This window comes from Somniosus microcephalus, chromosome 3 (assembly GCF_052327205.1).
Source record: "Somniosus microcephalus isolate GS21.2 chromosome 3, FLI_Smic_1.0, whole genome shotgun sequence".
NCBI lineage: Eukaryota > Metazoa > Chordata > Chondrichthyes > Squaliformes > Somniosidae > Somniosus > Somniosus microcephalus.
In genome coordinates this window covers 167,986,877-168,013,989 of record NC_140989.1, presented here as the reverse complement: position 1 = coordinate 168,013,989, position 27,113 = coordinate 167,986,877, and positions in this window count along the sequence as shown.

Here is a 27,113-nt window from a genome sequence, read left to right as displayed (position 1 = left end):
AACACCCAGGGAAAGGTTGGTCAGGGAGTCAGAGGTCCCACAACCGCCACCCACAGCTCCGAGCTTTCGGGAGCTCTGGCAGCAAAGGAGGGTGGAGGATGGGAAGGTAGAGGAAGCACAGCAGGCCCCGCTAGATAGGCTGGGACCAGGACCAGTGTACCCCCTCTGACAACGGATGTACAGTCCGCCCATTGATGAAGATGACCCAGGGAATATCCAGAATCAGTTTCTGGTGCCGTATGGCACCCACCAGCTCAGGGACATGGTTAGCCACGTCCCCAAGCTCACTAAAAAGGGAGACCCCTCTCTGCACTTCAGGGAGATAGAGCAAGCAGCTTGTGTAAATGACTGCGATGAGGCAGAGCAAGCAAAAATGCTGCTGCTTTCCCTGGCAGGTGATCTCCTCCAGTCCCTATATGGCGAGTACAAAAGGGGGCAGAGGGATTATGAGGGTCTCAAGAATGAGGTATTGGAGGCCATGGGACTCAATGATGGTAGCCCGTTCGCTCGGGTGGAAAGAACAGTGCAGCTCCCAGGGGAGTCACCGCAAGCGTTTGCAGACAGGCTGTGGCCAGTCTACCGGAGCACATGCCCGGGAATGCCAGGGCGGGCAGCACTGGACCCAGTCCAATTGACTCACTGGCTCTGGTGTCTCACGACAAACAGCCTACCCCAAATCCAAGCCCAGGTCATGGCTTGGTTTGACCTCCGAAACCCCCAGACCAATGAAGAAGCGGTGATCCGCCGGCTCATGGTAGCCTTCAGGAACATGAGGGGTATCGAGGCTCCCCAACCCAAGGGAAGAGTCCATGAGGTTAAACCTGGGAGCCCGAATAAGAAAGAGTGGCACCAGGAGGGGAACCGGCCCTCTCAGGTTAGGTTAAATTGCTATGGGTGTGGAAAAGACGGTCACTGGAGAAAAGACTGTAAAAATCCTTGGAAGGACAAGGGAAAGGATCCCACAGCCCCAGCCCAAAAGGCAGGGCCAGACCTCCCTCCCGCAGCAATTGAGTCATTTTTACAGTCCCTATGGTCTCTTCTGACTGGCCAGGGGAGAGTAGCAGCCACCACCGGTGTTTTAACCCCGTCTGCCCCACCTCACTCCCAGCAATGACTAGAGCCAGCGCAGCCTGTTGACCTGTGTCCCCGCGAAAATGCTGAGGGGAGCAGGCCCTATGTTGGGATGGGGTGAAGATGGTGCAGGGGTGATTTTCGGTGGAGACTGGAGCCTCCAGCACGGTGGTCCACTCGAAGGACCTGACCCATTCACCCCGGTCTAACAAGGTCCCATTTAGCTTAATGGGACCCACAGGGAAACAGGCAGCTGGGAGTGAACCTGAGAATAGTAATCCCCAGCCCACAGCAGGTCCAAGTTCACAGGTGGCACAGGCAGGCGCTGTGACTTGTGTTAGGGGAGGAGCTAATCATGATTTTGAACAGGATTACTGGCAGGCAGCCAGTCATATCAAACAATGCGGTTTGTTTAAGCAGGGGGCAGGGGAACAGGCAGCTGGGACTATAGAAGCTTCCCAGCACTTGGCCCGAGCAATTCACCCTCTCTTGTGGGACTCCGGGGAGGAGCCTGAACCAGGTTTTAGACCTGAAGGGGAAGGCTCTCAGCCACTGGCAGCCGGTGGCAAGGGATTACCTCTCCCCAGCCCAGGTTTGGGAAGGGAGGGACCCGAAGGAGGAGGTCCCCAGCCAGCAGGGAGTGTAACCCGAGCTAAGGGTCTGTTCGCCAGGGTAGCCCCTCTGGCCACACTCCCTAGGAGATCTCTTTGGGTACCCCAGCCCAAGAAAGTATGGTCACCCACTTTTCAGTGGAGTAGGGTGGTCTCCCGAGTCAGGGAGAGGCCAAGGAGCAGAGGTTCCCAACCAGCAGCCATAAGCTGCGAGGGACCAGAAGCTGGAATCAGTCCAGCCATGCCACAGGGAGCAGCCTGTGGCAGCCCAACCAGGGATTAAGCTGGCCGCCCTGAGATGGGCGGCACCTGTATATTGCTTTGTTAAGGTAGAATGTGTATTAAGGTAGAATGTGTTAAGTTTTGTTTTATATTGAAATTAATATTAGTGTATATGTTTTGAGTGTGGTACGGTTCCAGAATTGTACTGTGGATCAAGGTCAAGGGACCTGATTACACTTCCCCAAGCCAGGGGACCTTGCGAGATGTTTTCTTTTGTTTTTCAGAGCTCTGGTAGGCACCAAGGACCTGCGTGTCTTGAGACCCGAGGAAGAAAGCAGTCCCAGCTCGCGAAGAAAAGGGGACCGCGGGAGGCGGATGCCCACAACTTTTAAACTGTTGCTGAAAACACAACTTACAGAATTTTTACTGCTTGTTTGGAGTTAAGGGAACAGATTGCATATGGCTAGGAATTGTTGTGCCTGCAGTTCCATGAATATTTAAAATACATTCTGGCTGAAGAACAGTGCCATTTAGTAAAGTGCCTCATTGTAATAAAAAGAAAAGGAAGCTCGTTGTCTTCCATCTTTTTTTTGCAGATATGTTGGCTGGGTGACAATCCCTTTAAAGATGTTAAAATTATGTTAGAAGCGGTGCAGAGGCATGGGACCCCCTCCATGCTTGACTTATTATGATTATAAGCAGTGCAGGGGCATAGGACCCCTCCATGCTTTGATTATTTAATTAATTTTGAGTTTTCTGTCAATAGATGCCTGCCGTACTACGATTCTCTCTGGGCAGGGGAGATGGAGGTGTCGGGGGATCAACAATAGATCAGTTAAGTATAAGGGAAGGTTGTTTGTGGGGGGTCAGAACATATTGCTCAATTTTGGCAAGGATACTACAAGCAAGTTTTAGTATCTGAGGGCGGACTGTAGGATTTCGCAATAATTTCAAAATTTCCTACAGCTCCGAAGATTAATTTTGATTAAAGAATCCCTGGGTGATATGCTTTTAAATTTCCATGGATCAAAATGGCCGTCAGACCGCATGGCCGAAGACAAAGGGACTTGGAAAGAGCAGCTTGTGTCTGTGAGAAAAGGACAATGGAGCAGTCAAAACTGCCAATCAAAGGGGAGTTTCCACCACCCCTCCCTGCAGAGACAATCGATGTGTTTACAGAAACTGCTACTTTGTGTACACAAGGGAGTAACTACTTGAGACTGCAGTTTCAGTTGACCACAGGACAATGACTTTCTGTTTACAATACCTTCAAGGCTATTTACTCAAGCAATCAAGGAAATAGTTTTATTCGATGGCCCATCACAGAAAATGAAGACACATTCAAACCACTGCAGCTTTATTCGATAGCCATCACAGACAATGGACACATTTAAACTCCAACTTTATTCAAACCCACCCTAGAAAATGGGGCAGCTTGGAACCCTTTTGTTTTAGCCCAGAGTCATCCGGATTTGGGCGGGCCCCAAATTGGGGTATAAAAGATAGCTTCCCAGAAACATCTCTCTCTGTGGCCTCGCCTCCATGCTCTCTACAATGTGGGAGTCTGCCTGAAGAAGTGGAACACAAGCAGTTTACTTTTAAAATACTGGGGTGTTTTTACTTCGGGGCAGTGAAGATCAAAGATTGCAGGGCACGGAGGAGGCATTTTCATTGGTGAGCATATATTTTTCTGGCCTTTCACAAGGCAACTTAGAATAGGTATAGGGGTGGGAATTAAGTGGGAATTTTATCAGAACTGTGATTTTAGTCGATCTTCCCTCGTTGTGTCCGTTTCTCCCTCCCTTATTTAAGTAAGACGGTGTTGCACTAGCAGAAAAGTGCTTCAGTGAACACCGAAGGTAGCTGTATTAAAGGGCTGTTTTAAGTAAAAGCCACTAAGCAAAGGTGCTGTAGTGAGCAAGGTGTTTCTGTATTTAAAACTGTATTAAAAAGGAGTGTTGTACCTAGCAGAGAAGTGCTGTGGTAAACACTGTGTAGCTGTTTTTAAAGTGCTGTATTTAAAAGAGTGTTGCACTGAGTAGAGAAGTGCTCCAGTGGACATTGAGTGGCTGTATTTTAAAAGTGCTGTATTTTATTAAAGGAGTGTTGTACCTAGTAGAGAAGTGCTGTGGTAAACACTGTGTAGCTGTTTTACAGTGCTGTATTTAAAGGAGTGTTGCACTGAGCAAGGAGCGCTCTAGTGGACACTGAGTGTATTGCGTTAAGCAGAAGTGCTGTACCAGGCACAAGCCGTGCTGTATCGATTTTTAAGTTGTTTCTTTCCTTTTTGTTTCAATAAATACTGATCTGTTTTGCACCCAAACCACGAGTCACGTTTTCTCTGTTTACATCGCTACCGAATAAGTCTGGTGGTCAGAACCAGGAGGAATAGGGGAGAGCTTCGAAACTGCAAGGGGGTCCCTGGAGCAGCTCAGAGGCTCTGACTGGCCAGAGAAAAATAACCCCAACCCAGTTAGCGTGTGCTAATTCCTTAAAACATCTCTAACTATTTCCATTTCTGACAAAGGGTCATTGACCTGAAACGTTAACTCTGTTTCTCTCTCCACAGGTGCTGCCTGACCTGCTGAGTATTTCCAGCATTTCTGTTTTTATCTGCCTTCCACCAGCTGCCTCGCCCAAACTGCCATCATGATGGTGTGGCCCTTATCACCAAATCACACCTTTACAACCCTCCTTAAAACCCACCTCTTTGACCAAGCTTTTGACCAACTCTCCAAGTGTCTCCTTCTTTGGCTCAGTGTCAATTTTTGTTTGGTTAAATTCCTGCGAAGCATCTTCGGATGATTTTTTACATTAAGGATGCTATATAAATGCAAGTTAATGTTGCTGATAAATTTAATCAAATTGATGACACTTATCAGAATGTTTTTATTGCACTCAGATTAGGGATTTAAGAAATATTGAAAGAGGTAATTTATTGTAGCAGGTAACATCGTTGGGAAGCTCTTCCCGCTGTTCTTGAGACAGAAAAGAGTTGTAGGTTCCCCATGAACATTTAGATCCTGTTTTCTTTGATTTCACTATGTTTCACCCTTTCTGTTCTCAGAACTATTGCTAAGATGAATAATTGAACAAAATTAACCCTTAATGCGGATATTATGACGCTGTGGCATTTTTCTGGAAGTATACCTCACAACACACCTGGTGCACATCTGTCCGCACATCTGTCCATGCATCAGCTTGCAAAATAGCTGGGATTATAGCCTCACCGGACACCAATGGGCTGTAAAAAGAAAGGAAAAAAAGAATTAACTTGCATTTATATAGCGCCTTTAATCATCCCAGGTTGTTCCAGAGTGCTTCAAACCCAATTAAGTACTTTTGAAGTGTAGTCACTGTTGTAATGTAGAAAACGCAGCTGTCAGATCAGCAAAGGAGGACGAAGAAATTGATAAAGAAATGGATAATAGAATATGAGAGTAAACTTGCGAGAGACATAGAAACAGACTGTAAAAGCTTCTATAGGTATGTAAAAGGAAAAGATTGGCGAAAGTAAACATGGTTCCCTTACAGGCTGAAACAGGAGAAATTATAATGGGGAATAAGGAAATGGCAGCGAAATTAAACAAATACTTTGTTTCTGTCTTCACAGAAGAAGACCCAAAAAACATTCCAGAAATAGTGGAGAACCAAGGGTCTAGTGAGAATGAGGAACTGAAAGAAATTAGTATTAGTAAGGAAATAGTACTGGAGAAATTAATGGGACTGAAAGCCGATAAATCCCCTGGACCCAATGGCCTACATCCTAGGATTTTAAAAGAGGTGGCTACAGAGATGAATTGGTTGTCATTTTCCAAAATGCCATAGATTGTGGAATGGTTCCCATGGATTGGAAGGGACCAAATGTAACCCCACTATTTAAGAAAGGAGGAAGAGCGAAAACTGGGGAACTATAGACCAGTTAGCCTGACATCAGCAGTAGGGAAAATGCTAGAATCTATTATTAAGGACATGGTAACAGGGCACTTAGAAAGTAAGAATAGCATTTGGCAGTCAACATGGATTTATGGAAACGAAATCGTGTTTGACACATCTGTTAGTGTTTTTTGAGGTTGTAACTAGCAGAATAGATGAGGGGGACCAGTGGATGTGATGTATTTGGATTTTCAGAAGGCATTCGATAAGGTGCCACACAAGAGGCTATTAAACAAAATTAGAGCTCATGGGATTGGGGGTAATGTACTAACATGAATTGAGGATTGGTTAATGGACAGAAAACAGAGAGTAGGAATAAACGGGTCATTTTCAGGTTGGCAGGCTGTGACTAGTGGAGTACCACAAGAATCAATGCTTGAGCCTAGGCTATTTGCAACCTATATCAATGATTTGAATGAGGGGACCAAATGTAATACATCCAAGTTATAGAATCACAGAATGGTTACAGCACGGAAGGAGGCCATTTGGCCCATCGAGCCCATGCCGGCTCTCTGCAAGAGCACTTCAGCTAGTCCCACTCCCCCGCCCTTTCCCCGTAGCCCTGCAAATTTTTTTCCTTCAGGTACTTATGCAACTCCCTTTTGAAAGCTGTGATTGAGTCTGCCTCCACCATCCTTTCAGGCAGTGCAATCCAGGTCCTAAACACTCGCTGAGTAAAAGAATTTTTCCTCATGTCGCCTTTTGTTCTTCTGCCAATCAACTTAAATCTGTGTCCTCTGGTCCTCAACTTTTCTGCCAAAGGGAACAGTTTCTCTCTATCTACTCTGTCCAGACACCTCATGATTTTGAACACCTCTATCAAATCACCACTCAATCTTCTCGGCTCTAAGGAGCACAACCCCAGCTTCTCCAGTCTATCCATGTAACTGAAGTCCCTCATCCCTGAAATCATTCTTATAAATCTTTTCTCCACCCTCTCTAAGGCCTTCACATCCTTTCTAAAGTGCAGTGCCCAGAATTGGACACAATACTCCAGTTGAGGCCGAACCAGTGTTTTATAAAGCTTCATCGTAATTTCCATGCTTTTGTACTCTATACCTCTATTCATGAAGCCCTGGATCCTGTAAGCTTTTTTAAATGCTTTCTCAACCTGCCCTGCCACCTTCAACGATTTGTGCACATATACCCCTAGATCGCTCTGTTCTTGTCCCCCTTTAGGATTGTACTCTTTAGTTTATATTTTCTCACTTCATTCTTTCTGCCAAAATGTATCACTTTGCACATTTCTGCATTAAATTTAATCTGCCACGTGTCTGCACATTCCACCAGCCTGTTTATGTCCTCTTCAAGACTATCACTATCCTCCTCACTTTTGTGTCATCTGCAAATTTTGAAAATGTGCCCTGTACACCCACCTCCAAGTCATTAATATATATCAAGAAAAGCAGTGGTCCTAGTACCGACCCCTGGGGAACCCCACTGTATACCATCCTTCAGTCCTAAAAACAACCATTCACCACTATTCTCTGTTTCCTGTCACTTAACCAATTTTGTATCCATGCTGCCATTGTTCCTTTTAGTCCATGGGCTTCAACTTTGCTGGTAAGTCTATTATGTGGAACTGTGTTGAATGCCTTTTGGAAATCCATGCACACCACGTTAACCGCATTTCCCTCATCAACAGTGATGTAACAAAAGAGTCTCACACATCAAGGAACTTTAAAGTAAGCTTTAAGCAACTTATAATTAAACTATATACACCATGCCTCTAGGTGAAGCCCTTTTACAATACTGAGCAGTTCAGTATTTATACTAGTCCAAACACAGGAAGTGACGTATGCATAGGAAGTGATGTATGCACAGAGTTCACAGTTCACAGTTCACAGGAAGTGATGTGCACATAATTTCCCGGAAGTTATTATTATCACATTCTTCCCTCCTGCGAGATTAGAAGGCTGTGGTCTTCCTTTTATTCCGCAGCCGCCGAATGAGGAAGAGTCGCACCCATTTGGGTTCCCGTCGTAGAGGGTCGCTGGGCCGCTTACATGCTGTTGGCCATTGGTCAGAGTCTGTGTGGCCTGGATTACCCTGTGAAGGGTCGGGGAGATCATGGCTTCATGTATGAGTCCCAATAGGTGCAGAGTCGGTCTGTCTCTGTTCAGAGGGAGGTGCAGAGCTGGTCTGTGGTGGATCAGTACTTTGGTGCGCGGTACTGGGAGGGTCGCAACTTTGAGTACGGGGTTCTACCGGCACCAAGCTAGTTGGTGTCAGATCAGGATCCTGGAGAGGGGTACCCGGTAGGTTCCAAGAGGCTCCTGGTAAAATACCATCACTCGATGTCCCACTAGGTCCTGGTGGGCAGGGAGCCAGATCCCGTAATGATACGGTAGATCCTCGGCCGTCGGGATATCGTATGTATGCATAGGTGGGGTTGGCATCGGTTAGTTCGACCTCGTCTACGAGAGGGTCATTTTTAGACGTCCGAACGTATCTTCAGAGTAGTGCAGGTCCAGGAGTAGTTAGCCATGATGGGAGGGATGTCCCATAAGATGAGCGACGTTGGAATCCAAAGAACCGCTCATGAGGTGTAGTATTTGTGGCTGTAGAAAGAAGGGACCGTATAGAGTGCAATGCATCCGGAAGCACTGTTTCCCATTGCTGGTTTGGTAGGCCCCGAGATCTTAAAGCAAGATTACGGAATTCCAGATGATACCGTTATACCTCTCTACCTGCCCATTTCCGATGGGATGATATGGCGTCGTTTTGCTTGTAGCAATTCCCCATTCTGAGAGGTAGTCCTTGAGTTCCCTTGACATAAAGGATGGACCCCGATCCGAGTGAATGTAAGCCGCCATGCCACAGAGAGAAAATACCTGCTCAAAGCAGCAGATTACTGTGGACGCCAGCATATTGGAGCAGGGGAAGGCAAACGGAAAGTGTGAATATTCATCAATCATGGTGAGCAAATATGTGTTCCGAGTTGAAGAGGGTACTGGGCCCTTAAAATCGAAGCTAAGTCGTTGCATCAGTTGGGTTGCGTGTATGAGCATACCATCTGAGGAGCGGAAGAACTGAGGTTTTAATTCTGCACAAAGCCTGCATTCTGAGCACATTTTCTTTACATCTCCAGTAGAAAAAGGGAGATTCCGTGATCGTACGAAATGTAGCATGCGCGTAACGCCAGGATGACACAATCCATTATGGACATCTATGAGAGTAGAGGATGACATAGTGGAGCAGAATGCTCGTGTGAGGGTATCCGGGGCCACATTCTCCTTGCCAGGTTGATAGTGAATGGTGTAACCAAAAGAGGCCAGTTCCATCCTCCAAAGCTGTATTTTATTATTCTTAATTTTGGTTCGTTTTCGATTATCGAGCATGAAGGCGACTGATCGCTGGTCCGTGATTAATGTAAAGTGCTGGCAAGCTAGGAAATGGTTCCACTTCCGTACCGCCTCTATGATGGCTGTGGCTTCCTTCTCAACCGGAGGATAATGTAGCTCGGCACCTTGCAAGGTCCTGGACATAAATGCTACAGGACGACCTTCCTGATTTAGAGTAGCCGAGATCGCCACCTCCGAGGCATCACATTCGACTATGAAAGGGAGATTCTCATCGATGGAGTGAAGAGTCGCTTTCTCCAACTGTTTCTTGAGAAGGTTAAAGGCTGCAACAGCTGTTGTTTCCAATGGAAATGATCGAGCATGCAGCAAGGGTTGGATTTTGTCTGAAAAATGAGGAATCCATTTAGCGTAGTATGCAAACAGACCGAGAGCCCGACGTAAAGAAGCCGGATTCTTAGGTGACGGGAGCTCTTGGAGCGGGCGAAGTCTTTCTGGGTCTGGCTTAATGATAGCATTGCCTACGCAGTAGCCAAGGATGTTGATGGTCGGTTGCGACTCAACAGATTTAGATTCATTCAAAGTTAAGTTACGGTGATGGAGGACATCCCGAAATTTTTGGAGGTTGGCGTCGTGTTCCTATTGATCGTGACCTGCAATAGTAATGTTATCAAGATAAGGAAAAGTGTCCCTTAAGTTTTCCTGCTTAACCAGGCCATCCATTGCCCGTTGGAAGACAGCCACTCCATTAGTAACCCCAAATGGGAGGCGACGAAATTGGTACAGCCGTCCATTAGCCTCAAAGGCTGTGTACTGCTTATCTGAGACCTTCAAGGGTACCTGATGATAGGCACTTTTTAAATCGTAAGTTGAGAACACTTTGTATTTGGCCAGTTTATTAACCATATCATCAATGCGTGGCAATGAGTAGGCCTCCAAGTCAGTATATTGATTGATGGTTTGTGAATAATCAATGCATAGTCATTGTTTGTGAGGTTTTAGAGGGTTCTTGACGATGACGATTTGAGCCCACCAGGTCGATGAACATGGTTCGATGATATCCTCTGCTAAAAGTCGAGAGATTTCAGCCTCAATAAAAGATTGGTCTTCCTGACTAAAGTGCCGCGATTTCGTTATTATTGGTTTGCATCGAGGAGGAATACTGGCAAATAATGAGGGTTCATCAAGTGAAGCTGCTGATAATGCACAAAATGGTAATTTAGACAGTATATTAGAAATAGTAAGTCCAGGTTTGGATCCGCCGAACTCAATGGTGAGTTTCTTATGCTGTTTTTGAAAATCCAGCCCTAAGATGAGATCACTACATAAGTCCTTGAGCACTGAAAGTCGGGTGGAGGGATACATGCGACCATTAAGTGTCATATCAATAATACAAATGCCGGAGATTCTGGTATTAAGTGATGACTGAGCCATCGCAATTGCCTGGTCCGATGGGAAGATATGTAGTTTCAATTTCGCAACAATCTGTTCTCTAATGAAACTATCAGTACTTCCTGAGTCAATTAAGGCATCTAAGGTATGCCCATTAATTGAAACTTTTGTAGCTGCATGAAACAGGTTCGGTGGGCAAGCAGCTGTAATTGGTGTGGTTGCACAGAGAGTGGCTGAAACTCTAGGTGTGCTTCTTCGGGAGAGAGCTCGAGAGGAAGCTTGATAGGTCCTAGCCGGAGCATCTTGATAGGCCCTAATTGGGGCAGTTCGGTAGGCCTTAGCTGGATAGGCCCTCGTAGAGGCTCTTGATTGGCAAACTTTTGCAAAGTGTCCCTTTTTATCGCAATGACTGCAGATCGCATTGCGAGCAGGGCAGAATTTCCTAGGGTGAAAAGAATCTCCACAAAAGAAGCATTCCTTCCTAGATTGCCAAGAGGCTGCTAAAGTGGGGTCATACTCCTCTTCTTCATCAGAAGTATCATCAGGATTAGATTCCTCCATGATAGGGTTCACCTGAGGCCACTTGAATCGTCTGGTTGCAGTTACAGCAGCAGATCGAGATCTGGGCAGCTGAAAGAGGTCTGCATTTTTCTTTGCCAAATCCAGAGAACAAGCCAGGTCAAAAGCCTTTTGTAGCTCAAGTGTTTTACTTTCTAGTAGACGCTGGCATATAAACGGAGAGGCAATCCCGCAGATGAAAGCATCATGAATCATTTCTTCGCGGTACAGCTCAGCTGAGGCCGCCTGAAAGTTACAATCTACGCTGAGCCTGCGAAGTTCTTGAAGGAATTTGTTAATCGATTCCCCTGGCCCTTGTCGGGCTGTGGCCAGTAGATGTCTAGCATAGACCTCATTTGCGGTCTTGGCATATAGTTTTTTAAGTGCCCGGATCACCTCATCATAATTATCCCATTCATCAACATATTCAAACACTGTTGGGGTCACATAGTTGATAAGTATCCTCAGTTTAGTAGAAGCATTCGCTTTACATTCATCAAGAAAATTCTCAAAAGTACGGTACCAAAGCTTCCATACCCTGCCAGCTGCTGGTGCGTTTGGGTCCAAGTCCAGACGAGTAGGTTTAATGATGTTTTCCATGATGGGTGGTTCCCTGGATCCTTAACTCCGAGTTTGTCCGAAGGTCTAGTATTTGTGAGTGTAAATACTAAGTTGCTTAAATTGATGTAACAAAAGAGTCTCACACATCAAGGAACTTTAAAGTAAGCTTTAAGCAACTTATAATTAAACTATATACAAGAGCGGTCTTCACCATGCCTCTAGGTGAAGCCCTTTTACAATACTGAGCAGTTCAGTATTTATACTAGTCCAAACACAGGAAGTGATGTATGCACAGGAAGTGATGTATGCACAGAGTTCACAGTTCACAGTTCACAGGAAGTGATGTGCACATCACTTCCCGGAAGTTATTATTATTATCACAAACAGTCTCTGTTACCTTATCTAAATACTCAATCAAGTTTGTTAAACACGATTTGCCTTTAACAAATCCATGCTGGCTTTCCTTAATTAATCCACACTTGTCCAAGTGGCTGTTAATTTTGTCCCTGATTATTGTTTCTAAAAGCTTCCCCATTACTGAGGTTAAACTGACTGGCCTGTAGTTGCTGGGTTTAACTTTACACACCTTTTTGAACAAGGGTGTAACATTTGCAATTCTCCAGTACTCTGGCACCACCCCCATTTCTAAGGAGTATTGCAAGATTATTGCCAGTAACTCCGCGATTTCTTCCTTCACTACCCGCAGTGTCCTAGGATTCATCCCATTTGGTCTTGGTGACTTATCTACTTTAAGTACAGCCAGCCTTTCTCGTACCTCCTCTTTATCAATTTTTATCCCTACTCTACCTCATCCTTCACTATATCTATGGCAGCATCTTCATCCTTGTTGAAGACAAATGCAAAGTACTCATTTAGTACCTCAGCCATGGTCTCTGCCTCCATGCGTAGGCCTCCTTTTTGTTCCCTAATAAGCCCCACCCCTCCTCTTATGACCCGTTTACAATTTATATGCCTATAGAAGACTTTTGGATGACCTTTTATGTTAGCTGCCATTCTATTCTCATACCCTCTCTTTGCCCCTCTTCTTTTCCTTTTCACTTCCCTGAACTTTCTCTATTCAGCCTGATTCTCAGATGTATTCTCGACCTGACATCTGTCATACGCGCTCCTTTTCTGCTTCATCTTACTCGCCATCTCTTTTGTTATCCAGGGAGCTTTAGTTGGCCTACCTTTCCCCCTCATGGGAATGTACCTCGACTGTACCCAAACTATTTCCTTTTTAAAGACAGCCCATTGTTCCACTGCAGTTTTGGCTGCCAATCTTTGATTCCAATTTACCCGGGCCAGATCAGTTCTTATCCCACTGAAGTTGGCCTTCCTCCAATTAAGCATTTTTACTTTAGATTTCTATCTGTCCTTTTCCATAGCTAATCTAAACCTTATGATACTATGATCACTGTTCCCTAAATGTTGAACTATTGACACTTGCTCCAATTGGCCTACTTCATTCCCCAGAACCAGATCCAGCAATGCCTCCTTTCTCATTGGGCCAGAAACGTACTGATCAAGAAAGTTTCCTGAACACACTTCAGAAATCCTTCCCCTTCTCTGCCCTTTACACTATTACTATCCCAGTCTATATTAGGTAGTTGAAGTCCCCCATTATCACTACTCTATCGTTCTTGCATCTCTCTGTAATGTCCCTGCAAATTTGCTACTCCATATTTTTCCCACTAGTTGGTGGCCTATAGAATACACCTAGTAGTGTAATGGCACCTCTATTATTTCTTAAATCTAGCAATATAGATTCGGTCCTTGACCCCACCAGACATCCTCTCTCTCTAGCACTGTAACAACAGTTTGCTGATGATACAAAGCTAGGCGGGAATGTAAGTTTTGAGGAGGATGCAAAGAGGCTGCAAGGGGATATAGACAGGCTAAACAAGTGGGCAAGAACATGGCAAATGGAATATAATGTGGAAAAATGTAAAGTTATCCACTTTGGTAGGAAAAATAGAAAATAAGAGTATTTTTTAAATGGTGAGAGATTCAAAAATGTTGGCGTTCAGAGGGACCTGGGTGTCCTTGTACATGAATCGCTGAAAGTTAATATGCAGATACAGCAAGCAATTAGAAAAGCAAATAGTATGTTGGTCTTTATTACAAAAGGATTTGAGTTTACGAGTAAAGACGTCTTACTGCAATTATATAGGGTCCTGGTGAGACCACACCTGGAGTAATGTGTACAGTTTTGGTCTCCTTGATGGATATACTTGTCATAGAGGGTGCAATGAAGGTTCAACAGACTGATTCCTGGGATGGGGTGATTGTCCTATGAGGTGAGACTGAGTAGACTAGGCCTATATTTTCTAAAGATTAGAAGAATGAGAGGTGACCTCATTGAAACATACAAAATTCTTACAGGGCTTGGCAGGGTAGATGCAGGGAGGATGGTTCCCCTGGCTGGGGAGTCTAGAACGAGGGGTCACAGTCTCAGAATAAGGGGTCAGCCATTTAGTACTGAGATGAGGACAAATTTCTTCACTCAGAAGGTGGTGAATCTCTGGAATTCTCTGCTCTAGAGGGCTGTGGAGGCTCAGTCGTTGAGTATATTCAAGGCAGAGATCAATAGATTTTTGGATATTTAGGGAATAAAGGGATATGGGGATAGTTCAGGGAAGTGGAGTTGAGGTAAAATATCAGCCATGATCTTATTGAATGTTGGAACAGGCTTGAAGGACCAAATGGCCTACTCCTGCTCCTATTTCTTATGTTCTTATGTAATTTGTCCCACAAACAGTAAAGTGATAATAACCAGATAAGGGCAGACATTGACGACGAAGTCCACCACCGCCTTCAGTGTGCCAGTGCAACCTTCATTTGCCTGAGGAAGAGAGTGTTTGAAGACTAGGACCTCAAACCTGGCACTAAGCACATGGTCTACAGAGCAGCAGTGATACCCGCCCTGCTGTATGCCTCAGAGACATGGACCATGTACAGCAGGCACCTCAAACCACGGGAGAAGTACCACCAAAGCTGCCTCCGCAAGATCCTGCAAATCTATTGGCAGGATAGGCGCACCAATGTCAGTGTTCTTGCTCAGGCCAACATCCCCAGCATCGAAGCTTTGCCCATGCTCAATCAGCTCCGATGGATGGTCACATTGTCCGCATGCCCGGTACAAGACTCCCAAAACAGGCGCTCTACTCGCAGCTCCGGCATGGCAAGAGAGCCCCAGGTGGGCAGAGGAAACGTTTCAAGGACACCCTCAAAGACTCCTTGAAAAAGTGCAACATCCCTATCGACACCTGGGAATCCCTGGCCCAAGACCGCACAAAGTGGAGGAGAAGCATCCGGGAAGGCGCTGAACACTTCGAGTCTCTTCGCCGGGAGCAAGTGGAAGCCAAGCGCAGGCAGTGCAAGGAGCGCTCGTCAACCCAAGCACCCCACCCACCCGTCCCTTCAACCACCGTACGTATTTATCCACCACGACACTCACCGGGATCCGCTCAAGCCCCCTTACACTGGTCCTTTCCGCGTCATCGAATCAGGAGACAAATCCTTTGCGGTCGACATCGGAGGAAAGCTGGATCACATTTCGGTGGACCGGTTGAAGCCGGCTCACTTGGACCTGGACCGCCCAGTCGTCATCGCTCAACCGCTGAAACATGGCCGACCGCCCACAGCCGCCGTGCCAGATCAACCACAGCCGCCCGCCAGCTCGACCACACTCGCCGCGCCAGCTCAACCACAACCGCCTGCCAGCTCGACCACCGTCCATCAGCTTCCTCTGCAGGGTTACCGAAGTCGCTCGGACAGACTTGTCAGGCCTCCTCGACGCCTCACTTTTGCTGTTAAAGACAATTCTTGGGGGGCGCATGTGGTGGAGCCACCAAAGGACTCAGATCATTTGTATATAATTCCTTTAACAACATGTTAGCTACAGCCTGAGTCTGTATCTTTATTTATGCTGTTTAACTGTACAGAGCGTGGTTACTTTAACAGCGCGGCTAAAACGTGATGACGTCACGCCGTTCATCACGTGATTCCCCACTGGCGGGAAAACGTGATGATGTCATGACGTCAGCCACGGGACTGCAGGGGCAGTCCTCGTGGAGCCTCCAAAGAGAGCAGACCTACATTCGATGTTATCCTGCAGTTTCTTGTTAAAACCTGTTTGTTTCATTAAAGTTCGTTTTGTTTGATCGCCTGAGTAGAACTCAGTCTTTTAGTTGGGAACCCACATCCCTACAGAACAACCTTTTACATTTTCAGGTGTCAGCCCTGCTTCAGTGGGTAACATTCACGCATCAGAGTCAGAATGTTGTGGGGTGAAGCCCCATTCCGGGGACTTGAACATATCAACCAGATTGATAGTTCAGTTCAGTACTGAGGAAGTGCTGCATTGTAGAAGGTGCCATCTTTTAGATGACATGTTAAACTGAGGCCTCGTCTACCCTCTCAGTTGGACGTGAAACATCCCATGGCACTATTTTGAAAAAGGGCAAGGGAGTTTCCCTGGGATTCTGGCCAACGTTTAACACTGAACCAACATCACTACAACAGATTATCTGGTCATTATCTGCTTCTTCTTCTTAAGCAGTCCCTCAGAACCGAGGATGACTTGCTTCCACATTAAAAATGAGTTTGCAGGTGCCTGATGAGTCCAATGCAGGACAGTCTCTGTCACAGGTGGGGCAGACGGTGGTTGAAGGGACGGGTGGGTGGGGTGCTTGGGTTGATGAACGCTCCTTGCACTGCCTGCGCTTGGCTTCCACTTGCTCCCGGCGAAGAAACTCGAAGTGTTCAGCGCCTTCCCGGATGCTTCTCCTCCACTTTGTGCAGTCTTGGGCCAGGGATTCCCAGGTGTCGATAGGGATGTTGCACTTTTTCAAGGAGTCTTTGAGGGTGTCCTTGAAGCGTTTCCTCTGCCCACCTGGGGCTCTCTTGCCATGCCGGATCTCCGAGTAGAGCGCCTGTTTTGGGAGTCTTGTACCGGGCATGCGGACAATGTGACCATCCATCGGAGCTGATTGAGCATGGGCAAAGCTTCGATGCTGGGGATGTTGGCCTGAGCAAGAACACTGACATTGGTGCGCCTATCCTGCCAATGGATTTGCAGGATCTTGCGGAGGCAGCTTTGGTGGTACTTCTCCCGTGGTTTGAGGTGCCTGCTGTACATGGTCCATGTCTTTGAGGCATACAGCAGGGCGGGTATCACTGCTGCTCTGTAGACCATGTGCTTAGTGCCAGGTTTGAGGTCCTAGTCTTCAAACACTCTCTTCCTCAGGCAAACGAAGGTTGCACTGGCACACTGAAGGCGGTGGTGGACTTCGTCGTCAACGTCTGCCCTTATCTGGTCATTATCACTTTACTGTTTGTGGGACAAATTACATAAGAACATAAGAAATAGGAGCAGGAGGAGGCCATTTGGTCCTTCAAGCCTGTTCCAACATTCAATAAGATCATGGCTGATATTTTACCTCAACTCCACTTCCCTGAACTATCCCCATATCCCTTGATTCCCTAAATATCCAAAAATCTATTGATCTCTGCCTTGAATATACTCAACGACTGAGCCTCCACAGCCCTCTAGGGCAGAGAATTCCAGAGATTCACCACCTTCTGAGTGAAGAAATTTGTCCTCATCTCAGTACTAAATGGCTGACCCCTTAGGCTCGTTTTCCATCCCGCTCGCCATTCGGTTAGGACTGCTCCGCTCCAAGTGGACATGTGTCCTGATGAAATGGGAAGTGGAGGGTGGAAGAGGGTTCCTGGGAGCTGACTTTATTGTAGGCCACGGGATCCTGGTAGATTTAAGGAATCATTGCCTATGGGGGGCAGGTAAAGGAAAGAATGGTGAGATAGTAGTGATCCCAGGAAAGGAAGGAAAGGGGACCCTATGCACCATGAAGCCCAAAGAGGTTTATAACCTTGAGCTTATGGTCAGCAACACCCCAAAGGAGTTCCAGGCATTTGTGCAGGCCCACCTGGCCACATTTGCCAAACACAAACACGACTGCGGGAGGGTCAACGGGTTTGAGGTCGGCGTAGACGGGGACCCCATGGCCCAACAACAGAAACAGTATAACTTCCCCAGGAAAGCGGAGCCAGACATGGAAGCAGCCATGTCCTCGTTAGTACAGCAGGGAGTTCTGAGGCCGATAGCCACCCACGTAAACTCTCCACTGTGGCCGGTTAGAAAGCCGGACAATTCCTGGAGGGCCACGGTGGACTATCGAGTGCTCAACAGTAACATCCCAGCCTGTGCACCCACGGTAGCAGCTGTTGCCGACCTGATAGGAAGTATCCCAGCATCCACGACCACTTTCACGGTGCTGGATATTTCCACCGGGTTTTGGTCCATCCCTTAAGGAGGGAGGATCAGTACAAGTTTGCCTTTACATTTAAAGGGCAACAGTACACGTGGAACTGCTTGCCTCAGGGCTTTCATAACAGCCCCAGCATTTTCCATCAGTGCATGGCAAACAGTTTAAAGGATTTCAGTCAGCCCAGACAGTTGGCCCAATATGTGGATGACCTGCTTCTCTTCACCGATTCGAGAGAGGAACATGGCCCACTATTGGCCCAACTGCTGGGGCTGTTAGGACAGATGGGTTTTAAGGTAAACCCCAAGAAAGCGCAGATCGGCCAGCAGGAGGTAAAATTCCTAGGCCTGACCGTACGCGCTGGAGAAAGGGCCATAGATAAGGCTAGGAGGGAAGCGGTATAGGAGTTACCGGTCCCCAACACAGTCACAGGTGTGAGGTCATTTCTAGGGCTAACCGGGTACTGCAGAGACTTCATTGAAGACTATGCGGCCACAGCAGCCCCTCTGCTCCGACTCCTACACAAGGGAGTGGAGTGGGTTTGGGGTGAGGGTTGCCAGGCATCATTTGTCAAGCTCAAGAAGGACTTGCAGACCGCACCAGCTTTAGGGGCCATAGATGGGGGGAAAGAGTTTTTCCTGGAGGTAGCAGCCAGCGGAGATAGCCTGAGTGTTGTGCTGCTCCAAGAGCGGCACGGCAGGCTGAAGCCGGTGGTCTACTCCACCAGGATACTCACGGATGTGGAGAGGAGCTACTCCAACTGTGAGCGGCACCTCTCGGCCACACATTGGGCTGTGAAGAGATCACTCATCTTCACAGGCACCTCTCCCATCACCTTCCTCACCCATCACACACCCACCCAGATGCTTCTGGATGGGAGGATCAAGGATGGAACAGTGAGCAGTGCCCGCATTGCCCGCTGGACCCTGCTCCTCTCACAGATGGATCTTAAGGTGAAGTGTCTCTGCGAGCCAAAGCTCACAGCCAACCTGGTATATCCTGGAACAGCCCACCGGTGTTCCATAGAAGGGGTTTGGGAAGTGAACATAGGTTTACGGGACGGGATACATCCCACGGGCCGTGAGATCTATGTAGACGGTTCCAGCACAGTATCTGCTGGCGAGCGTCTCACAGGGTGTGGAGATTATGACCCAGCGGCAAACATTGCACTGGCAATTAAGCTCCCCAGCACCATGAGCACTCAGCAGGCTGAACTATCCGCGGTAGTGTACGTCGTTACACACCCCGAAATCTTCCCTACCCCATACACGATTTGCTCGGACAGCATGTTTACGTACAATTCGTGTACGGAGTACCTGGCCATTTGGTCCCACTGCGGATACACCTCCGCCAACGGGAGAGCCCTCACAGTAAAACCCCCGCTGGAGAAAATCCTGGCAGCAGTGGGGGAGGAAGGGGACGTCTTCATTCACAAGGCGAAGGCCCATTCCTCCACAGAACCCCGCAGCCAAGGAAACCAGCAGGCTGACATGCTCGCCAAGGAGGGTGCCCACACTGGCACTTTCTGGGACCCATATGGGTCCAGGCCCATGGCAGCAGTCAGAGGTAGGGACGGGACCCAAGGGAGTGCAGGGCTAGCTTGAGCTTAAGGCGGTCCAAGCCCAAGATCCCGTCCTCAAAGCAGTCCTCATTGCTGTGACTGAGGGGAAAAGGGTAGAGGGTCCTTACGGCATAGCAACCCTCTCCGTGAAAGAGGGCATGCTGTTCCGGGGGGGAACAATGGGTTGTGTCGCAGCAACACTGGAGGGAATTCCTTCAAATGGCCCATGATGGTCCAGGAGCGGGGCATCCCGGGCCTCAGACCACCTGGCAGCAGGTGGAACAGGCGGGATGGTGGCCGGGTCTCAGAGAAGATGTCCGCGAGTTCTGCGCTGGCTGTCTTGTGTGCGCTGCTAATAACCCTGACCCCCACAAAAGGAAGGTACCCATGGGACACATCAGGAGGGTAGAGGGACCATGGCAATCGATACAGGTCAACTACTTCGGGCCCCTACCTACTGCCCAGGGAGGCTATAAGTACTGCCTAGTCCTGGTGGATGTGTTCAGAAAATGGGTAGAGGCCTTCCCCTGTAGAACAGCCACAGCTCTGGGTACTGCCAGGATCCTGGTCCAGGAGGTGTTCTCGCGGTGGGGGCTACCACAGTATGTGGAGTCCGACCAAGGGAGTCACTTCACCGAACAGGTGATGCAGAAGACCCTCATGCTGCTAGGCATCGAGGGGAAGTGGCACATGGCCCACAACCCACAGTCATCAGGGATTGTGGAGAGGATGAATAGGACCCTAATAGAAAGGTTGAGGAAGGAGACGGTGAACTCGCCCCGTAAATGGGCCGAGGTCCTACCGTTGGTGTTGGATCCGTGATTCAGAGGATATGCTGTTATTAAATAATCACACGGATGCTGTACATTAACAATAAACAGGTCTTTACTGGAGGAGGGTAGTCTCTAGACTGGGGGTACAGAGGCATGCGCAAAGCTTATATACCGGTGTGGTCACTGCCGGTATTACAGTATACAGGAGCTGTAAAAGTAGTTCTGACTTAAAGGCACATACACTACAATTCCTCCCCTTTTAGATTAGTAGTACCCCTAATATTCAAATAACAAATAACATTTCAACATGTACATTAAACAACAAAAGTCCATTTATAGATTCAGTCTTTGGGGTGGCTTCCTGACCCTTTCGGGATAGCGCCTTTCCGGAGGTTCTTGTTCTTGGTGCAGAGGCGATTCTGACCCTTTTTCATCAGGTGGTTCATCGGATTCCACTGCGACTGGGTCTGAAGTAGATGCTACCGGTATGTCGGGTTCATCCCCAGGTACTCGAGACATGGGGTTGATGCGTTCCTGTGATGCTAAGATCTGATCGATGTGGCATCTCACAATGTTCTCCCCGACATCCACTGTGTACATTAATGGCCCCTGCCTTGTACATATCGTTCTGGGTTGCCATTTCTCTGTTCGATAGTCACGGGCCAAGACTGGTTGCCCTACATTGAAGCTCCTTGTCGGCTTCTCATTGATGTGCTGGAATTGTTTGTCCTCAACATTTCTTCGCACATTTGGTCTGAGCAAGTCCAGACAAGATCTCAACCTTCGGTTAAAGAACATCATGGCCGGGGTGTGGTTGGTAACTGCATGTGTCGCGTTTCGGTAGGCTAATAAGAAATTGTCCATCTTATGCTGTAGTGGAATTTCATCGTCGCACATGGCCTTTATCGCCTTCTTAAAGATTTGTACGAACCTCTCAGCCAATACATTTGTGGCTGGATGATACGGGGCGGATGTGTAATGCCTTACCCCATTCCTTCTCATAAATTTTTGGAACTTGTCGGACACAAACTGTGGTCCATTATCAGAGCAAATCTGCTCTGGCAAACCGTTTCTGGCAAATATGGTCCGTAGGACTGCAATCGTTTTCTCTGTAGTGGTTGAAGACATTTTTATCACCTCAGGCCACTTTGAATGAGCATCCACTGCTATTAAGAACATTGAGTCCATGAATGGGCCAGCGAAATCAATATGCACCCGTTGCCATGGAGAGGAGGGCCACTCCCATGGGTGTAGAGGGGCATGTGGTGGTGCATTTTGGACCTTCTAGCATACTAAGCAGCTCTTAGTTAGGTCTTCGATTTGTTGATCGATTCCTGGCTACCACACATAAGCCCTAGCAAGGCTTTTCATTTGCACTCCCCCCAGATGACCTTCTTGTAGCTCATTTAGCACTCTCTCCCTTAACTTGGGTGGAATCACCACTCTGGATCCACACATCACTGTCCCCTGGCATACTGACAGCTGTTCTCTTCTGGATGAGAATGCTGGCAACAGTGAGTCGCCATGTGTTGGCCATCCCCTCACCGTCAATTCATATACCCGCGACAGCATCGGATCATTTCGGGTCTCCTCTATATCCGCATTTGTTACTGGCAATCGTTCAATTATTGACGAATAAAATATCTCGATAGGGTCCACTGCTGGTGCTTCCTCCACAGTAGGCAGTGGCTGGCACGATAGCCCATCAGCGTTCCCATGCTGTTTTGTGCCTTTATATTCTATTTCATATTGATTCGCCCCTAGAAACAGGGACCATCTTTGTAACCGCTGTGCGGTCATCACTGGAACGCCCTTCTTAGGATTAAAGATGGAGACAAGTGGTTGGTGGGCAGTCAGCAAGGTGAACTTCTGCCCATGCAGATAGTGGTTGAATTTTTTTACTCCCCATACTAGGCTGAGGGCCTCCCTGTCAATCTGGGCGTAGATGCGCTCGGCTGAGGTTAGTGACTGAGACGCAAAGGCTACTGGCCTCTCCAACCCGTCTGGGAATTTGTGTGACAGCACCGCTCCAATACCATAGGGTGATGCATCACATGCCAAGCGAATTGGTAGTGCTGGGTTGAAATGGGCCAACACCTCTTTTGATGTGATCAATTCCTTACACTTCTGGAAAGCTCATCTACGTTCATCATCCCACTTCCATGGTACCCCTGTTTGCAGTAGGGTGTTCAGTGGATGTAATACCGTAGACAAATTTGGTAAGAACTTGTGGTAGTAGTTTACCAGCCCGAGGAATGACCTCAGTTGTGACACATTTTCCGGTGCTGGAGCCTTGACTACTGCCTCAAACTTGTCAGGGGACTTATGTAACCCCTCTTCATCGATGACGTGGCCGCAATACGAGATCTGTTTCTGGAAAAACCCGCACTTGTGGCGATTAGCTCGTAGCCCATACTCCTTTAATCTGGTGAGCACCTTCTCCAAGTTGGCGAGGTGACCACCGTCATTTTCGCCCGTGACCAAGATGTCATCCAAATAACACTGGGTCCCTGGAATCCCTTGCAGGACGTGATCCATCACCCTTTGCCAGATAGCCGGAGCCGAGGCTACTCCAAACACCAGCCGGTTGTATTGATAGAGACTTTATGCGTGTTGATCATAAGGTATTGTTTTGAAGCTTCTTCTACCTCCATTTGCAAGTACGCCTGGGCTAGATCAATTTTGGTGAAGCGTTTACTTCCAGATAGCGAGGCGAAAATTTCCTCAATTCGTGGAAGCGGATATTGTACCGTGTGAAGGACTAGGTTCACTGTCACCTTAAAATCCCCACAGGTGCGGACCTTCTTTGGTTCCCCAGGCGTATTACTCAACGACCTCTTCATTACAGGAACGATGGGTGTAGCCCACTCGCTCCAGTCCACTTTGGACAGTACTCCTGAACGTTCCAACCCTTCCAGCTCTGCTTCAACAGCTGGTCTGATCGCATAAGACACTGGTCTGGCCTTTAGAAACTTTGTGCTTGCATTTTCCTCTATTTTAATCGTTGCTGTTATTCCTTTTAGTGTTCCTAGTCCCTCCTGGAACACTTCTTTTGCGTCAGTTAGCATTTTTGACAGTCGTCCAGGTGTGACGTCGTCATCCTTTTTGGCCTCAACCTTCAGTGCCTGTATGGAATGCCAATCTAATTGTATCTTCCGGATCCATTCACGTCCTAGCAGTGGTGGTCCTCCATCTGGCAATACATATATATCCATTTTAGGTATTTCCTGGCCTTTATATGTCACTTTCACCCTTATTTTTCCTTTGGGGTAGACTTTTTGCCCCGTATACGTCTTCAAGACAATCTCTGTAGCTTTCAAGGGTATGTGTGAAAATAGCCGCTTGTAGTCTCGTTGATTTATGACTGTTAGAGCTGACCCTGTGTCCAATTCCATTTTCACTTGGACTCCGTCTATCTTGAGTGTAACCCAGATAGTCTGGTGATCCTCTATTTTGGTTACCTTATGTAGTTTCAGACAACCCAGCTCCTTGCTTCCGGAGTCTGTGTCACTTTTCTGTTTGTCTGAACCACTGTCCATCACCTGGTGTACCTTTTTGTACTTCTCCTGTGAAGATTTCTTACTGTTGGTTTTCTTCCCAGACCTGCAGGCTCTTGCTATGTGTCCTACTTTCCCACACTGTCTGCACACTTGGTCCTTGAACCAACAATCTTTCTGGTCATGTGTTGTTCTGCCGCAGCGATAGCACTTCCCTGTTCCATAGGACATTTCATTGGTGCCATATTCTTGCGGTCTCCATTGTATCTCTGCAGCACCCCTTACAGCTGCTTCGTGTGATACTGCCATACTAAAAGCTTTGTCCAGCGTAAGATCTTTTTCTGATAGGAGCCGTTTCTGGGTTCCTTCACTTTGTAGCCCACACACAAACTTGTCCCTTAACATATCTGCTAGTCCCGCTCCAAACTGGCAGTGTTTCGATAGCTTGCGCAGTTCCGTTAGGTGCTCAGCATTGCTTTCGTCTTTGTGTTGGTTCCTTTTATGGAACTTAAATCGTTCTGCTATCAGCAGCGGTGTGGGGTTTAAGTGGTCCTGTAGGATTTCTACTATGCTTTCAAAATTCTTGTTTACCGGCTTCTCTGGGGTTATTAGATTTCGCAGTAACCCATAAGTTTTTGCACCCATGGAATTTAACAGAACCAGTGCTTTATTAGCATCTGGCACTTCATTCGCCCTGCAGTACACCTCAATACGTTCCACATATGTCACCCAATCTTCGACTTAATTGTCGAACGTAGAGATACTGCCACTCTTCGGCATCCTTGGGTGTGAGTTAACTGTCAAAAATGGCACCTCCCGCGCTTCCCCTTCTTCGCCCCGCGGACCCTGTTCAGCCCGTGAGCCCTGGCTGTGCTCTGCGCGTTCTTCTTTTTATATTTTTTGACGCCGCTCAGTCTAGAACCCAGCTGTTTCTTTACCCTCTCTCTCTCCGGTTTGTTTTCTTTTTCTCGACACTGCTCGGTGTTCAACTCCTGGCTGCGCCCTGCACTCTTCACCCTCTGTCTTACCCCGTCGACGCTGCTCGGCTTTCTCTCCGCCGTCGGTCGGCTCCAGCCGCCGCTGCTTGGGAAGGGTCTGCGCTGGACCTGTCATCGGTCTCTTGCTGCTCATCATGGCTGGGGAACCAAGCCCGGCTCTCCACAGCCTCCCCTGCGAAGTTCAATCTCTGCCTGACGGCTGGGCGGTTGCTCGTGGTCGACGCCCGTGTCCCTGGCCTCGACTGTCTTTTTTTTTTATGTTGCAGGTAGATTCGAATCGACACTCGTCACCACTGTTGGATCCGTGATTCAGAGGATAAGCTGTTATTAAATAATCACACGGATGCTGTACATTAACAACAAACAGGTCTTTACTGGAGGAGGGTAGTCTCTAGACTGGGGGTACAGAGGCATGCGCAAAGCTTATATACCGGTGTGGTCACTGTCGGTACTACAGTATACAGGAGCTGTAAAAGTAGTTCTGACTTAAAGGCACATACAGTACAGTTGGTTCTGATGGGGATCCGGGCCAGCCAGTCAAAAAGCACGGGGTACTCCCCATACGAGCTGATGACTGGCAGGGTTATGCGGACCCCCACCCATGTACTAGCCCCGGTGCTTACAGAAGGTCAGCTCAGAGAGGTAAACCGGGACATGTTCACCCGAAACCTCTTCGAGCACCTTAAACAGGTCCACGAGCAGGCGGCTGGGAACATGGGAAAGCAGCATCGGAGCAACCGATTGCTGCTCGAACCCCGTAAAACCCACGAGTGGGAGGTAGGAGATCTGGTCATGGTAAGGAACTATGCCTGAGTAGGGAGTCTGGAACCATTATACATGGGGCCCTACAGCATTGTAGACAAAGCCAGCCCCATGGTATACGCTGTTAAGATGCCTCGGCGTACCAAGTGGTTTCACATCAACCAGAGTAAACTGTTTAGACCCGAAAGGAGAAGACAGCCAGTTGGGGTAGAGTCTGAGGATAGAAATCCTCAGCCTGCAGTGGGAGAGAGTTTACAGACTGCACAGGCTTAAGGGGAGGGGCCATTTCACCCACTGATTTAAAACTCCCCCACTCTTCTGGGCTCCAGTTGAGGAGGGACCCGAGGGTGAAGACACCGCCCCTGACCCAGATTTAGAGGAGGAGGGACCCGAGGGCGAGAACCCCGCCCCGGACCCAGATTTGGGACCTGGGGGCGGAGACTCCCCGCCTGCAGCAACAGGCTGCGAAGAGTTACCTGCCCCTAGCCCAGGTTCGGGAGAGGTAAAGCCTAAGGAAGAAGATCCTCGGCCAGTGGCAGTGATAAGCACACAGACCGCACCGTAGGGGACAGCGGTTCGGGTTAAAGGCCCACCAGCCAAGAAAACCCCACCCGCCAAAGTCCCTAGAAGGTCCCCATGGACGTCCCAGCCAAGGAAACCCTGGTCACCGGCTCCCCATTTCAAAGGGACAGCCTCCCGAGTCAGGGGCAAGTCCAAGGACAGAGGCCCCCAGCCAGCATCCACAGGCTGCGAGGGACCGGAAGTACAGGACAGTGCGGCCACACCGAAGGGAGCGGTGTGCCGCAGCCCTAACAGGAATTAGGCTGGCCGCCCGGTGACAGGTGGCGCGTGTATATAGTAGGTAATTTAAGTTTAGGTATTTGGCTTATGTTTGTGTGTTTAGCTTAAGTTAAGTAAAGTGATGGGTAGTTTTAATTGAGTAGTAGTCTGCTAAGAGTGTGTGTATTTGAGTCGAGGTCGCGAGACCCGACTATGCTTCACCCAAGCCACAGAATCTCTTGGGGACCTGGCTGTATGTTTTTGTATCTTTTGCAGAAGGACTTTCAGGATGAAGGGGGGCATGATCCTATTCGCCCTGATAGGGCTGAGCATTGGAAGGAGGGGTGACATGGAGGAATCCCACATCTATGGGTGCTCGGGAGAGAGAGCACCTATAGTGACCGACGGAAGCGGTGAACGAGATGTGGAGGAGACTGCCATCTACGTCCATGAGGGAAGGTGGCCAGGGTGGCTGGGGTCCAATTCGTCTCAGTGCTCCAGCCAGACCAGGTTCACGTACGGGGAGGCCTCCCTCCTGTGCCCCAGGGTACAGGTCGTTGCCACAAGGGTCAGCATCACTGTAGGAAAACATGTATGTTTAACGTGCAAGGGACACATTCCTTTGGATAGGTGGTGGTGGCTCAGAAAGCTGAGCAAAGATATGGGAACGGTTGGGGAACAATATCCACTGGACGATTACAGGGACTCACGGGGGATTAAGTGTGTGTTGGGACAAGTGGTGGGAACCAGACCAAGGGATTTATATCTGTATGTGGGGGTCAGAGAGGGTCTGCCCCGC